This window comes from Onychomys torridus, chromosome 5 (genome assembly GCF_903995425.1).
Source record: "Onychomys torridus chromosome 5, mOncTor1.1, whole genome shotgun sequence".
NCBI lineage: Eukaryota > Metazoa > Chordata > Mammalia > Rodentia > Cricetidae > Onychomys > Onychomys torridus.
In genome coordinates this window covers 39,757,013-39,772,882 of record NC_050447.1, presented here as the reverse complement: position 1 = coordinate 39,772,882, position 15,870 = coordinate 39,757,013, and the positions used below count along the sequence as shown (strand labels likewise).

General features: G+C 41.3%; 1 protein-coding gene across 2 annotated transcripts in view; it reads left to right on the top strand.

The window, feature by feature from the left end:
• The window catches only part of Cfdp1 (craniofacial development protein 1), a 90,689-nt gene that overhangs the window by 23,414 nt on the left and 51,405 nt on the right, over nt 1-15,870 (top strand). The gene's annotated exons all lie outside the window — the stretch shown is intronic.

Sequence of the window (15,870 nt, the reverse complement as noted above, 5' to 3'; positions counted from 1 at the left end):
CACCTCATTAATGTACTCACCTTTGTTGTGAACAGGAAAGTTGTTTTTTTCTTGTTTTTGAGACAGTCTTACTATATAGGCCTGGCTTTGCCTGGAGCTAACTCTGTAGACCAGGCTGGTCTCAAACTCACCAAGATCTGCCTGCCTCCGCCCCCTGAATGCTGGGATTAAAGGTGTGCATCATCACCATGCCTGGCAAACAGGAACATTTTATTTTACATTTTTTTCTCCCACTAAAAATTCATCCAATTTTCCTATCAAACTGTGTAGGCAAATCTTCATCTTTTTAGCCCCAACTCTGAGTAATATTGTTACGGTGTTATGTCCCCTAAGGTGCACTTACCTAGAGTAGAATCTCAGATAGGTTTACATGCAAGTCAGTTATGTGAGGAGTGATGTCAGGGAGACCCCTCTCAGATAATTCTAACCACTTTTCCTGTTATACATTAATAGTACTGTTGCTATGGAAGATTCTGGCTAAACAGACTCTTGTTAAAGGCAGCTGAGGTGATTGGATATCAGCATAGGACACTCTCTTTGAATTGACTGAGAGGGATTCCACCTAAACCTGAACTAGATAGTCCTGGCATAGACAAGAGTCGGTGTCAAGACTTGATTGAGAAATGGCTAAAAGGAGTCTGACTAAAGTTCATTAAGGAGGGAGTCTTCCTGAGGCTGTGGACAGGAAGGCTCCTGGGATACAGGGCAGCTGAGAAAAGGAGCTGTTGCTGGCAGCTGTTCTAGAGAAATATTTTTGTTTTTGTTTTTTTGAGACGGTTTCTCTGTGTAGCTTTGCACCTTTCCTGGAACTCACTTAGTAGCCCAGGCTGGCCTCGAACTCCCAGAGATTCACCTGGCTCTGCCTCCCGAGTGCTGGGCTTAAAGGTGTGTGCCACCACCGCCCGGAGAGAAATATTTTTTAGTAGATTAATTACCCACTTACTCCCTTACAAAAGAGTAAAATGAAATCTGTCGAAATCCATTTCTTTGAAAGCTATAATGGTGGGGCTGGAGAGATGGCTCAGAGGTTAAGAGCACTGGCTGCTCTTCCCGAGGTCCTGAGTTCAATTCCCAGCAACCACATGGTGGCTCACAACCATCTGTAATGAGATCTGTCACCCTCTTCTGTATACATAATAATAAATAAATCTTTAGAAAAAAGAAAAAAGAAAGCTATAATGGAATATACCAGAGTATAAGAATATATTCTAAGTATCTGAGGAAAAGTGCATGAATATGGGACATTTAATTACCTATGGTACAGTATTATGCCTTGAATTTCTGATAAGTTGCATGGCCTTCAAGGGTGTTCTGCTTGTTTTTCTGACCTGTGTCTTAGAAAACTTTTACAGTTATAACTGCTTGGAATGCCAAAGGAAGTCATCTGCTTTGGTATTTGGACTCATTTTATCTGTGAAAACATTAGAATCTGCAACAGATACCACTCAAGTATAGAAGGTCTTTTCTTTTTCTTTCTTTCTTTCTTTCTTTTTTTTTTTTTTTTGGAGACAGAGTTTCTCTGTGTAGCTTTGTGCCTTTCCTGTATCTAGCTCTGTAGACCAGGCTGGCCTCGAACTCACAGAATCCTGCCTGTCTTTGCCTCCTGAGTGTTGGGATTACAGGCGTGTGCCACCACCGCCCGGCTAGAAGGTCTTTTCAAGGGAGGAATTTGCAGGAGTCAACTAATATACAAAAGAAAAGTAATACAGTAAAATGTTTTCCATGGCCTTTTTTCCCTCCCCACTTTGGGAGCTGCTTCAGTTTATAGAAATTGTGTATTTCCCTTTTCTCTAAACAGATTTAAGCAACATAGGAAAACCAGTGCAGAAGACTAAAACATCCTGCCCCACATCTCTCAGTAACAAATAAGGACAGATGCGGAGGAGCCAATGTTTGTAACTGAAAATGCATTTCCTCCACATGTTTAAAATAGCATGCAGCTTAGGCTATAAAAAGTCAGAGTTTGTGTGTTGGGGTGGAATAAGCCCTCTTCTAATTAAGAGGCCAGAATCAGGCCGTTACACTTGGTAGAGCAAAGTACGGTGCTTACTTAGTGTGTCTAAATTCCCATGGCTTCCTCATCCAGGCCTCTTGATCTGTCTATTCCTCTGCATCCTGAATTCTTGCTTCATCTAGCTCTACTAGCTGGTGCCTGGCCAGGCTTCAGCCCCACATTTGTTCTTTTCTTCCACATTTATTACTCCATTAGTCTCATCAAAACTTAACAATTCTTGCTATAAGCACAGAATTATTTTTATTGAGTTACTACTTTAAGCTGTAGCCTTATAGATTGGGAACAAACTGAGGTGATAAAATATAAGGTTGAAAGATATGATTTTTTTCCCTTGTGGTTTTGTCTTGTTCTTGATTTTTGGACATAGAAAAAGGCTTTATTGTTGAATCTCAAACAAGTTCCTGGTGGTGTCAGTTTAAGCAGTGTTTGTCCCAAAGACAAAAAAGATAGGATTTGTTATAGAGCCATATGAAGATTATGACTCAAATTGATAAGCTGGGTATGATGACTGTAATCCCAGTACCCAGCAGTGAAGGCAGTAGGATCCGGGAGTTAAAAGCCAGCCTGGAGTACATAGTGAGTCTGTGGTCCATCTGGACTGCTTGAGACTGTCTCTGAAAACCAACAGTAAGACCTGTTCAGGTCGTTTGTCAGTGTTGGTGTCCTTGACTGTCCCAGGAACCTAACTTTTGGGAATAGTTTTCTGTCTGAACAGTTGGCAGTTGACCTTTCCTAGATTAACAGGGATCAGACATAGCCACGATGTTGGGAGGAAATGTTTCAATTAGACTCTCTAGTTGCCTTGTTCTTTTGTTTTGTTGTTTGGATATGTTCATATTTTCTTTCTTCAGTGATATGTTCACAGTTGAATGTATATTAAAAGCCTGCATACATACCAAAGCCAAGTACTTTGAGTGGTTCAGTCACAGAAGTAAGACCTCCAGCGAGGTCCCAACAGAAATAAATGACAAGGACGTCATGAGTAAAAAAGTTTATTGGTAATTGTTGTAATTAAAAATAGAGGCTGGACGGTGATGGCACACACCTTTAGTCCCAGCACTTGGGAGGCAGAGGCAGGTGGATCTCTATAAGTTTGAGGCCAGCCTGGTCTATAGAGTGAGTTCCAGGACAACTAGGACTATTACACAGAGAAACCTTGTCTCAGGGGAAAAAAATAGAGGAAAGTAGATATTCTAGCAAACATGACCTGACAGTATGGGAGATCTAAGTGATTTTCTATAATGAACAGTGCTTTGTTCATTTAGTGATGTATAATTGGATGACTTTTTGGTTGTTTGTTTTGTTGGTGCCATTTGTTGTTGTGTTGTGTTTTGTTTTTTGAGATGGGGTTTCTCTGTGTAACCATCCTGGCTGTCCTGGAACTCATTCTATAGACCCATCTGGCCTCCTCACAGAGATCCACCTGCTTCTACTTCTGGGATTAAAGGCATGCCCCACTACTGGCTGTTTGTTTGTTTGTTTGTTTTTAATACAGGGTCTTACTATAGAGCTAGGTTGGCCTCAAGCTTGTGATCCTCTTGCCTCAACCTTTTGAGTGCAGGGATTATAGGTGTATGCTACCAAATCTGGCCCCAAATAAAAGAAAAGCAACCAAAAATACTTTAATGAGATGAAATGTGATGCTATGTAATTTATCAATTTGAATTATACCATTCATTTGTTTCTGGCAAACTCACAGGGTATATTCATAGTAATGGGCAACTACAATTGGTTTTTTGGTCACCTAACAAAGAAACACTGGACCTATTACTAGTCACTCCCCCATGTTCATCCTCAACCTCACTCGTGGACTTTCTGGGTCTAGGTTTGATTATTTTGGGCATTTCATGGGTGGAATTCCAATATTTGCTTTTTTTTTATTTTTAAGACTTTTATATATATTTTATGTGTATGAGTATTTGCCTGTATGTATGCCTGTACCATGTGTGTGCCTATGGGAGCCAGGGTGTTAGATCCCTTGGAGCTAGAGTTACAAGTGATGGTGAGCTGCCATGTGGGTGCAAGGAACAGAACCTGGGTCCTCTGCAAGAGCAGTGGGTCCTCTTAAACCCTGAGGTACCCCCCCAGCCCCTGTGTCTGGCTTCTTTGACTTAACAGAATTATCTTTAGGGTTCATCCACGTTGCAGCATTTATGTATACTTTATCCTTTTTTATGCCCTTTGTGGAATAATATAACACTATACTACCTTTTGTTTATATATATGCTAATTAGTAGATTTAGGATGGTTTTTACGTTTGGCTACTGTAAATGCTTCTGTGGACATTCATGTACAAACTTTAGTGTTATTGGGTGTTTTCATTGCCCTAAGGTATATCCCTACAAGGATTTGTGGGTTAGACAGTAGCTAGAATAAGTTCTTTGATTTTTTTAAATGTACTGTATGTGTATGGAGTTTCACCTGCATGTGTGTCTGTGCACCATGTATGTGCCTGATGTCCACAGAGGTCAGAAGATGTCAGATGCCTTAGAGCTGGAGTTAAGAGGTGGTTGTGAACCACCATGTAAGTTCTGGGAACCGAACCTGGGTCCCCTGCAATTTAACCACTGAGCTATCTCTCTAGTCTCTTTAAGGTACTATTAAACTGTTCTAAAAATAAACCTCTAGCTAGCTAGGTAGGTGTGGTGACTTGGGAGGCAGAGGCAAGAAGATAGATTGCGGCTAGTTTGATGCCAACTTGACACACATAACAAGTTCTAGGCAAGCCAGGGATATTAGCAAACCCTGTCTCCAAAAAGGACAAAAGATGTGCAGATGAAGTCATCAAAAAATAAGGTTAGCGTGCTAGAGAGTACATTATAACCCATTGTTGTTGTATTCTTACAGTCTCAACTGTGCCACACTTCTGGTGTGAAAAAAAAGTGAAGTTCTTTAGATCCTTTTGCATGTGTAGAACAGGCACTTGAGATTATTATACTAGCAGAATTGACTCAGCATAATGGTGGGAATGGATTTGTGAACAGGGAGGTGAAGACCTTCATTTAAAAAGAGCATTATGATGCTCTAGGAATGAGTCCCAAGTCCCCTGGTTAGTTACAGCTGTGATCACTGAACATGCAGTAGAGGGCAGATTAGTCCTAGGAAAGCAAGCTCTCAGGTGCTTGAAGCATTCCTAAGACTGTGTATGGTGCTGTACATTTTTCTTTTGTCTATTTAGATTAGTCTATTGAGATTTCTTTGTTCTGTGCAGTTTCTAGATACATCAAATTGTTTTAACTCTATTTTGTTTGGAAAATGTTTTACCCCTCTCATTTTTATGATATGCAGTTTTATTTATGGAGGTGTTTGGTATTAGATGGTATAACCACTAAAGGCACTTGTTCCAAATATCCTGATGAGACTCCCACAAGTTGTTCAATAGCCACTTACATATGATATGGTACTCATGACCTTCTTCTCCTCCCTAAACAAAAATAAATAAGTGTAAAAAAAGTTCAGATTAAAAACTTTGAATTTTATAAAGAAAGAAATTTAGGAACTGCATTATTAATATTGATCCTTTTAAAATGCTGTATGCTGCTGTCTTAGGCACTTTTGCATGGAAGTTACCATCTGTTCCAGTGTCCATAAAGAATGCCATTCATTTGGAGCGTGACTATCTGAGTCCTATGTTCTGATTGAGGTTCTGATAAAAGATTCCTAGTACTGTTTTGTGGATGGTTATGATTATATAGCAAGATTCACAAAACATATTAAATTTTTAATTTCAAGTAGGGATTTTTCCTCCAGTAGGGATTTTTCCTCCAGGAGATGCTTGAGCAGCTGCGATCTAATTATTTTGGTTGGGGATTGAAAATCAGGCTGGCCTGAAGTCTGCATTTGCTGTATCTAGTTACATGGGCCTGAGTTCTTGCCAAAGCCCTACTATTTAAGCAAACCCATTGTAAATGTAAGATGAAATAATTTAAAACTTTGAAAAATAGATGAGCTTGTAAAACCTAAAGAAACAGAAAAGGTGAGGAAAATGACAGATTCTAAGCAAACTTCTGTCTTTTGGCCTAGTAAACATGGAGGTTAAGACCATAAAAACAGTTTGATTATTAGCTGTATTTGAACATGACACCATGTCAGCAGTTGCTGACTTGAGAATGAATGGGAAATCCATGCCTTGCCATGCCTTCTGTTTTAGATTGAGAGCTCTTCCTTCACTCCAGCTGTTGAAGTGTGGAGGAAGAGAAAGGATTTTTCCCCATAGCCAGAGATTTGAGGAAAGTTTTGTTTATTTGTTTGTTTTTTGAGACAGTTTCTCTGTGTAGTTTTGGAGCCTGTCCTGCATCTCACTCTGTAGACCAGGCTGGCCTTGAACTCACAGAGATCCGCTTGGCTCTGCCTCCTGAGTGCTAGGATTAAAGGCATGCTGCACCACCACCACCACCACCACCCCCCAGTTGAGGAAAATATCTTTATTATGGTAATTGTTGGGCTCTGTGGTGTGCATCTCAGGGTCATTCAAATTCATGGCCCCTCCCTCCCTTCTCCTGGGCTCTTTGTAGTGAGCCCTAATGTTAAGAAGCTTGCCAAAAGCCTCTTTCCAATCCAGCAACCTGACCTGCACAGCCCTGCTTTGTGTTCAGAGTCAAGGGAAGTGTACTGCACACTGTACTCTTACTCATTGGGCCCAAACCTCAGAGTTCTTCATCTGCTCCCTACACTGTACCCAATCCAGTAAGTTCTTTTAATTGTATCTTTGATGGGTCTCTAAATATTCTTATCCTCTATTCCATCCCACCCACTCCTTCCTTCATCATAGAGGCCTATTTTATCTCCACTTCCATAACACTTTTTTTTAAAGATTTATTTATTTATTATGTATATAGAAGAGGGCACCAGATCTCAACCACCAGATGGTTGTGAGCCACCATGTGGTTGCTGGGAATTGAACTCAGGACCTCTGGAAGGGCAGTCGGTGCTCTTAACCTCTGAGCCATCTCTCCAGCCCCCCATAACATTTTTAACACATCTGTCTGTAGACTATTCTAAAGTCTTTCCAAAGGCTTGAACTGTTGTACTCGTTTCCTAAGTCTACTTAAAACCCAGTTTCTCTTCCTGTATCCGTCCAGCGCTCAGTCAAATCATATTACTTGCCCAAAAATTTACTCTTGTTGCTTCCTGTTAGTTAGATTCTTTAGCCTCATGTTAAGGCATTCCATCCTTTATCTCTAGCCAGTCTTCTTTTTTTCTAAGTTACTCTGTGTGGTGGCCAGAAGGGACTCATTCCCGTTAGCCAACGTTACTGTCTTTCAGCTTTGGTGTGGATTTCTTTTGTTTCTTACACCTGAGTTGGTGACTTTTTATCAGGCCTGGGAAATTCTCCGGCGTTCTGACTATTGCATCGTTTGCATTCTCTCTCCCAGAGCTGGCGTGAGGCAAGTCAGTTTCCTGGCTGTCCACGTATCCTTTAACTTCTCGTTGATGTCGTCCACCTCATGATTGCTGAACTGCCTCTTGGATGTTCCCGGTGTTTGTGTTTTCACTTCTTCTTTAGCACTGTCTAATCTACTTAAATCTGAGCATTGCATTTGATTTCAGTGGCTAAGTTTTGAGTTTTTTTGTTTTTTGTTTGTTTGAGTTTTTGTTTTGTTTTGTTTTTTAGAAATCCCTGTTTGCTTTGTTTTCAGATTTGCTTTTTCCTGGGATCTTATTCTGTTTGTTTGTCACAGGGTTTCTCTGTGTAGCCCTAGTTGTCCCAGAATTCACTCTGTAGTCCAGACTGGCCTCAAACTCATAGAGATCTGCCTGCCTCTGCTTCCTGAGTGCTGGGATTAAAGGCATGAGCTACAAAGCGTGGCTAGGGCATATGTGTAATCATTTAATTCCTTTGTAACTTCTAGCTGAAGGTTCTTTACTGGAAGGAAGTTCTTAGGTTCCAAAACTATTCTGTTTGTTCTCTTATGATGGTGCTCTTTTAAGGCTAGGAGTTAAACTATATTTTTCAAAACAGGTATGAATTTATGTTTCTTTGATGTCCCGGTTTGAGCTTTGGCTTAGGCTAATTTTGAAGGTAAATGCATGGTTTGGAATCCTGGAACACTGTAGTTAGGATTATAGTCTTGAATCCCAAATCCATATGAGTCTTCTCAGAAGAGAAGAGAGATCTTCTATCTCCCTCTACCCTGAACAGAGATGCACTCTTGTGTGCTCCCTGCAACACTGGCTGAGTGTCAGATTCTGGCTCTCTGTCTCTGTAACACCAAGACAAGTCCTGTTTTGATTTGGTTTACCAAACCCAGGCCCGGAAGTTATTAAAACCATCTCTCAGCCCTCTTGGTTATTCTATTAGGTCATGTGCACTATTGTGGTTTTTCACTTCCTCCTCTAAGTCTAGCTGTCTAGAGGTTCCCTTTCCTTTTTGTGAATTTTTAAATAGTGATACACTTTGTCTAGTATTTCTGTATTATTATGTGGCAAATATTTAGTTTATCTTAAACATTCATCACAGATCCCTGTTGCTTTTTTCATGTTTCTGAGCATCTTAGTTAGGTTTTTGTTGCTGTAATGAATATCATGACCAAAACATCTTGGGGAGGAAAGGCTTTATCTTTCTTTCTTTTTTTGTTTGTTTGTTTTTCGAGACAGGGTTTCTCTGTGTAGCTTTGCTCCTTTCATGGATCTTGCTCTGTAGACCAGGCTGGCCTCAAACTCACAAAGATCCGCCTGCCTCTGTCTCCCGAGTGCTGGGATTAAAGGCGTGAGCCACCACCCCCTCGGCTGGGTTTATCTTTCTTATAACTTCCTCAGCACTGTCCATCCTGAAGGCAGTCAGGGCAAGAACCTTTTTTTTTTTTTTTAAGATTTATTTGTTATGTGTACAGTGTTCTGTCTGCATGTATGTATGCACACCAGAAGAGGGTACCAGATCTCATTACAGATGGTTGTGAGCCACCATGTGGTTGCTGGGAGTTGAATTTAAGACCTCTGGAAGAGCAGTCAGTGCTCTTAACCACTGAGCCATCTCTCCAGCCGCTGTCCCCCCTTTTTGGTTTTTGGTGCCTGTCCTGGATCTCACTATGTAGACCAGGCTGGCCTCGAACTCACAGTGATCTGCCTGGCTCTGCCTCCCGAGTGCTGGGATTAAAGATGTGTGTCACCCGCCGCCCGGCTCAGGGCAGGAATTTACGGCAGGAACCTGGAGGCAGGAGCTGAAGCAGAGGTCATGGAGGGGAGCTGCTTACTGGCTTGTTCTTTATGGTTTGCTCAGCCTGCTTTCTTAGGCACCCAGAACCACCAGCCTGGGGGTGGCACCACCCACCATGTGGACCCTCTCCCATCAGTCATTAATAGAAAATGCCCTCCTGGCAGTTTTTGAATTGAAGTTCCTTCTCTCAGATGACTCTAGCTTGTGTCGGTTGACATAAAATTAGCCAGCACACTCAGCAACTAGTGCAGAGTTGTGGATTGCATTTGGTAAATTTGAAGTGAGTAAAACAATCTGTGTGTGTGTGTGTGTGTGTGTGTGTGTGTGTGTGTGTGTGTGTGTGTGTGTGTGTTTTCCGTCAGCCTTTCCTGCACTTAACTTGGGCTGTCTTGTGGACAACAGGCAACCCCTTAAGTTGTTCTCTGCCCTTCAGCACGCACAGGGGCCAGATTAAAGTGTGCTGAAGGGATTTTGATATGCAAAGTATGTAGGCTTTGACTGGTGGGAGTAAACAAAGTTGCTGGGTTGTGTAGATGTAAGGGACATGAGCTAAAACATTCTGTCTTGGCATGGTACTCTATGTAGTGCTAAGGCCCCTGTTTGTAGCTTTGGAGAATCTTCTTACTGCTTCCGGGAAGCTGTGGGGAGGAGGCGATGGGGGCGGAGTGGGGGGATATGAATATAACTTCTTTTTGTTTGTTGTTTTTTGAGACAGGGTCTCACTATGTAACCCTGGCACTGTTCTGTAACTTGCTATGTAGCCCAGGCTAGCCCCCAACCCACAGAGATCACCTGACTCTGTCTCCCGAGTGCTGGGATTAAAGGTGTTCACCATCATGCCCAAGGAGGCATAGCTTCTCCATCTCTGTGTTTTCCTTTTCTCTTCAACCATGCTGAATAGCTTCATATCCTGTCTCCTTCGATACTCGACTGACTAGACTGCTCCCTAACACTGTGAGCGACTTCCGTATCTTCTCTCATACTTCGTTTCTTCTTTACTTTCTTTCTTTCTGTTCCTTGAGCCAGCATCCTTATTTGGACATTCATTGGAGAGATTTCAGAGACAAGCATGTCATCTTAGTGTGGTTAGTGTGCATTCATCTCATTTATAAGTCTCTAACTAGTAAAACCGAGGAGATTGTGTGGTCTCCTGTCACTGTATGATAAAGAATGGTGAGAATATGTGAATGAGAATCCGCCAGGCTCACTCTTCATCTGTAAGATTGCTCACTATGGATGTAGCAGCATCTGTTGAGTGTTCCTTATTTTGGTCACAGCATGAAACTTTCAAGACAGGAAGTAGGTTGGTTATCACAGGACCCTTAACTGTTCAGCTCAGTGAATTTTGACAATTGTATACATCAGTTTATCCCCAAGCCTCAAATAGGATGTTTCCAGAAAGTTTCTTTATACCCCTTTCCCATTTGGTTCTGCCCTACACCTCTGTCATTGACAACTATTAGTTTTATTTTGGTAGGTTAGTTCTCTCTATTTCAGAACTTCATCTAAATAAACTATACATTATTTTACTTTTTGTTCCTGGTGTCTTTGACTCAGTGTTTCTGAGATTTGTCCTTGGTATGTGTATTAGAAGTTTCTTTCTGTCTTATCTCCATTGTGTAAATGTAGCAAGTTGTGTCCATCCATTCTACTGTTTCGATGGCTTACGTTTGTTTGTTTATCTTTAAATGTTTTAAAATTTGTGAAAGTCAGAAGAAAATTTAGGGATTTGTTCTATCCTTGGACCTGTGGGTTTGGGGATGGCTCTCACTTAGGCTGTCAGGCTTCCTGGAAAGGGCCTTTACCCATTGAGCCGTCTCACCAGCCCATGGTTATTTTTAAATCTTTTTTTGGGGTGAGGAATATGGAGGCATGATGGGAGGTTGTCTTGTGTAAACCTGGCTGGCCTTGACTTGCTAAAGAGCTGATGCTGCCCTTAAGCTCCTAATCTTCTTGCCTCCACCTGGGATTACAGGCATGCATCACCACGCTCAGTCTTCCATAGTCAAACATTTTTACTTCTTTTGGATAAATACTTAGGAATGGACATTCCAAACCAGGGTAGAAGTATTTAATGTTACAACAAACTGAAAACAATTCTTCAAGATAGTTGTCCCATTTTATTTTCCTGCCATTGGCCCATGAGAGCTTTAACTGGCCCATATCCTGTCTACATTTGGCGTAGTCATTCTTTTATTTCAGTAAATGTGGAATGGTATTTCCTGTAATTTTAGCTTGCACTGCCTTGAAAATTTGTACAGATAATGTATTTTCACATGACTATTTGGCATGCACACATATTTGTAAAGTGTGTCTTCTAGTCTTACTCATCCTTTTTTATTTAATTTTTTATTTTAAAAACATTAAATTTTAATGTTTTTTATTTTATGTGTATGAATGTTTTTCTCCATGTACGTATGTGTACTGTGTGCATGCCTGTGACCTAGAGGTCAGAAGAGGGGGTCAGGTCCCTTGGAACTAGAGTTATGGGTAGTGAGTCACCATATATCAGGCCTGTGCTGTCTGGTGTAGTGGTATCTAAGCCTTGGGAAGCATTGGGAAGTGGTCAGTTTAAGAGAGATGCTCGAAGTATAACACACAAAGAAGCTTGAAGAATTAGAAATGAAAAAATAAGCAAATCTTAATTTTTATAGCAATGATACTGTTGATACATTTTAGATGTATTAGGTTAAGTAAATGATTAAAAATAAGGTTGTTACTTTAACTTGGCTACTATAGAATTTTAAGTTGTATTTCTATTGGACAGATCTGTTCTAGACCTTCCTATAAGCAAGCATTCAGCAATAAACATATAATTCTATGAGTTCTTTTTATTCCTTTTGATATTAAAGAAATCAGCCAGCCATTTTATGCAGAGAAAGACCCATAGGAGAATGAATAAGTAAGGATAAGCAAGAATGGATGAGGTGAGGGCAGGCAAGATGGCATAGTGGGTAAAGGTGCATGCCACTAAGCCTGACAACCAGAGTTCTCTGTCTGGGGTCTACAGGTTGTCATCTGACCTTCACATTTACACCATAGCTTGAGCTCAGACAGACAGATGCACTTGTGTGTGTGCGTGCACGCATATGCACATACACACAACACACACACACACACAGTGAATGAAATGAGATCACTAAAACATACCTTGGCTAGTTGAGCATCTGCTTGTGAAGGTGTTATTTTTATGAATGGGGCCCAGGACCTGTGCTTGCTTTTTCTCTCAGCAAGTGTAACTGAGCAAACCTGGGTCTGAAGGGGCTTCAGAGCAAGTGATATAATTGGATGAGTGAGAGCACTGCTTTACCTCTAATCCAGGACTGTCTGTTCCTGGGTGGGGAATTAAGCCTGTGATCTGATTTAAAACAGTGAGAGTGAGGTCGTGAGCTGTTTTCTTTCTCCTAAGTTGATAAAGTTAATTTTCCTCTTTAGTGAGCAGTTTGCTTGTGGAACATTGGAAATAAAATGTTCCTTACTGGGGCTTTTATTCTTCCTAACATATGTTCTTGATTAGAACTCAACCAGGTATGTAAAAGATGTGTATATGTGTCTGGGGTCAAGGCTTGATTGAGTCTAAATTTGTGAGTGACAGAGATTTCTTCCGGGAAACAAAATGTGGAAGGAGAAATTGAGTGAAGCTTAGCAGTAGTTCAGAAAATGGGCTAACATGCAGAGTTTGAGGCAGGAGCAGAATACCTTGCTTATATTCTTGTTAATTCTTTCTTTCTTTTTTTTAAAGATTTATTTATTTATTTATTATGTATACAGTATTCTGTCTGCATGTAATTCTGCAGGCCAGAAGAGGGCGCCAGATCTCATTACAGATGGTTGTGAGCCACCATGTGGTGCTGGGAATTGAACTCAGGACCTCTGGAAGAACAGTCAGTGCTCTTAACCTCTGACCCATCTCTCCAGCCCCTAAAGCAGGAAAATTTAAAACATTAATTTATTTTGAAAAAAAAACAAAAAACAACTCATCCCCTGTTAATGCGACTAGCATGATTTTGTGTATGTTTTGTAAAGCTTCTAGACTCTAGTATGAAATGTGGCATTTTATATTTTTAAGGAACCTCCTTTGTATCTGTTTGCATAGAAGATGGCTACCTTACAGCTGCTTAGCATTTCCACTAGCTGTTAGAGTTATAATACTGCCCTGTGGGAAATGCCACCATACCTTGTAAGAGAAAAGGAGAAATATTGTCTTATTGTTATCACAAAAGTGATTTTAACCTTTTTAGCTCCCTGGAGAGAAGAGGTCTCTGGGTCCCTCTGACACTTTGAGAACTGCAGGTGTCATGACAGCTCTTGGAGGCCTCATCTCACAAAGGACACTTTGCTGGTTGAGAGACAGTAAAGAGTGGAATGTAGGCTACCTTTCCAATACCTTTTGCATATTTTGCTTTGAATATTAATTACTGTCTTAAGGTAAATTATTATTAAATAAAACCTTTTTCTTCCTCGTGGCAAGAAGATGTTTAAAGTAATAGATTGATGCTTGGTGGGGGGTGGTTTTGTTTTGTGAGACAGCATCTCATTCTTTAGCTCAAGCTGACCTAGAACTCACAATGTAGTTCAGGCTAGCCTCAAATGTGAGGGAATCCTCCTGCTGCAGTCTGCCAAATACTGAGATTGCAGCATAGTACCATCAAGTTGGGCTTCAATCTGTTGTGTGGGTCACATGCTCCCATCCTTTGTTCTCACTTCTGCATAGGTCCCAGAGGAGCAATTAGGAGAGACCATGAAGGTGTGAAGTCTTTTCATCTGTTTTAAAGATTGTGTGTTTATTTTGGGAAGGCAGAGAGTGGTTAATGAGGTTTTTCTCCTAGATGAACACAGTGAGCATTTTCCTCCCTCCTTCCCTTCCTCTCTCCCTTTTTTCTTTTTCTTTTCTTTTTTTTCACAGACCTTAACTTTGTCTGACCTCAGGGAGGACCCATGCTCTCTGTCTCCTTGTAGTGATTCTTGAGTATTCCTAGCTCACATACCATGGATTGCAGAGGGTGAGGGCTGGATTTCAGAGTCAGTACTTTGCTCATAAACAGCAAGACTGTCCATTGCCACAAGATCTACAGCTGCCATAGTAACAGAGTCTCAGCTGGATCTGTGCTGCAGCCTTTGAGGTCCATTGAGAGGCCTCCTGCCCTCACCCCTGGTTCCATGTAGTATCATTGTTTTTGTTTTTGTTTTTGTTTTTTGAGATAGGGTTTCTCTGTGTAGCTTTGGAGCCTGTCCTGGAACTCACTGTGTAGAACAGGCTGGTCTTGAACTCACCGAGATCCACCTACCTCTGCCTCCCAAGTACTGGGATTAAAGGCGTGCGTCACCACTGCCTGCCATAGTATTGTTTAAAAGAAGAATTAGTACTTTTATATAAAACAGCCCCATGGGACAGAAGTTTTGCTGTCAAAAGTGAGATTTGTGCATAGTGACTCATGCCCGCAATCCCAGCACTCAAGAGACCTCTCAGTGGAGAACTGTCCTGAGTTTGAGGGCAGTCTGGGCTACAGTAAGACCTTAACTCAAAAAACCATACACACACAAACAAAAATATAAAGGCACACAGCAAACTACAGTTGTGTAGTAAGTGCTCTTTCCCTTGACAAAAGCAGCACTAATAGAGGCTTGCTTGTAAGTGAAGAAGTGAAGAGCAACAGATAGTCTTAGGGAAGGTGCTTCAGCCCCGCAGACTCGTGGCCTGTGTTGTGGGTGAAGACTAGCTTTGTTATTGTGCTACACACTTTGTTGAAATATAATGAACATATTTTCTAAACCAAAAACCACACCTGCTTTAACAGTGCCTCTCACCCATACTGAGATTGAACCCAGGCCTCACATATGCTAGGCAAAAACTATACTTCTTAGCTTGCTTTCTCTCTTTCTTTCTTTCTTTCTTTCTTTCTTTATTTATTTATTTATTTATTTATTTTATGTGCATTGGTGTGAGAGTGTCAGATCCCCTGGAGCTGGAGTTAAGACTAATTAGGATCACACTTCATCTGGCACCGAATGTGGGACACAAACCCATGACCCTGAAATTAAGGGTCTCATGCTCTACTGACTGAACTAGCTGGGCAAACTTTGTCAGAACAGAAACACAATATCATACAACAGACAGTTGTGAACTGCCATGTGGGTGCTGGGAATTGAACCTGGGTCCTCTGGAAGAGTAGCCAGTGCTCATAACTGCTGAGCCATCTCTTCAGCCCACACAACTTTGTTCCTTTTTATTTTGGAATATAGTCTCACTACATTATCCCAGGCTGACCTCACACTCAGGGTGCACCTACCTTAGCTCTCAAGTAGCTGAGGTTACAGGCATGCAGAACTACACCTGGCCCAACCATTTCTTTATTTGTTAACTTATTTCTCAAGCATTTTAACATAATACAAAAGCAAGTCATCTGGGTGGGTGGGGTAGTGTACACTTTTAGTCCTAACACTCAGGAGGGTGAGGCAAGACGATCATAAATTTTAGGCCAACCTGGACTACTTCATGAGATCCTGTCTCAGAAACTTTTCCCCTCCTGAATCAGGGTTCCTCTGTCTACCCCTGGCTGTCCTAGATCTTGCTGGCCTCAAACTAACTCAAGAGACTGCCTGCCTCTGTCCCTCCCAAGTGCCACTATGCCCAGCTTCAAAAACTTTTTAAGTTGGTTATGTAGCTCAGTGTTAGAATGTCAGCTGTAACTGAAGAGTG